This window comes from Arachis duranensis, chromosome 4, assembly GCF_000817695.3.
Source record: "Arachis duranensis cultivar V14167 chromosome 4, aradu.V14167.gnm2.J7QH, whole genome shotgun sequence".
Taxonomy (NCBI): domain Eukaryota; kingdom Viridiplantae; phylum Streptophyta; class Magnoliopsida; order Fabales; family Fabaceae; genus Arachis; species Arachis duranensis.
Window position 1 is genome coordinate 28,806,852 of NC_029775.3, and position 1,226 is coordinate 28,808,077.

Sequence of the window (1,226 nt, forward strand, 5' to 3'; positions counted from 1 at the left end):
TTAAACGCCAGAAATGGGCACCAGCCCGGCGTTTAACGCCATAATTGGCATGAAGAGCAATTTTGCTCGCCATTTGGTGCAGGGATGACTTTTCCTTGACACCTCAGGATCTGTGGACCCCACAGGATCCCCACCTACCCCACCACTCTCTCTCTTCTTCACCCATTTACCAATCACCTCAACACCTCTTCCCCAAAAACCCCTCACCTATCAAATCCCATCTTTCTCTTCACCACTCACATCCATCCTTCATAAAATCTCACCTACCTCACCATTCAAATTTAAACCACTTTCCCTCCCAAACCCACCCTCCCATAGCCGAAACCTACCCCTCTCTTCCCCCTATATAAACCCATCTTCACTCCTTCATTTTCTCACAACCTAAACACTACTTCTCCCCCTTTGGCCGAACCATAAGCCATCTCCATCTCCTCTATTCCTTCTTCTTCTACTCTCTTCTTTATTTTTTTACTTGAGGACGAGCAAACCTTTTAAGTTTGGTGTGGTAAAAGCATTGCTTTTTGTTTTTCCATAACCATTTATGGCATCCAAGGCCGGAGAAACCTCTAGAAAGAGGAAAGAGAAGGCAAAAGCTTCCACCTCCGAGTCATGGAGATGGAGAGATTCATCTCAAGGGTGCATCAAGACCACTTCTATGAAGTTGTGGCCTTGAAGAAGGTGATCCCCGAGGTCCCTTTTAAACTTAAAAAGAGTGAATATCCGGAGATCCGACATGAGATCCGAAGAAGAGGTTGGGAAGTTCTTACCAACCCCATTCAACAAGTCGGAATCTTAATGGTTCAAGAGTTCTATGCCAATGCATGAATCACCAAGAACCCTGATCAAAGTGTGAACCCGGACCCAAAGAATTGGCTTACTATGGTTCGGGGGAAATACTTGGATTTTAGTCCGAAAAATGTAAGGTTGGCATTCAACTTGCCCATGATGCAAGGAGATGAACATCCTTACACTAGAAGGGTCAACTTTGATCAAAGGTTGGACCAAGTCCTCACAGTCATTTGTGAAGAAGGCACCCAATGGAAGAGAGATTCAAGAGGGAAGCCGGTTCAATTGAGAAGGCATGACCTCAAGCCCGTGGCTAGGGGAAGGTTGGAGTTTATCCAACGCTCAATCATTCCCACTAGCAACCGGTCCGAAGTTACTATAGACCGGGCCATCATGATTCATAGCATCATGATTGGAGAAGAAATAGAAGTTCATGAGGT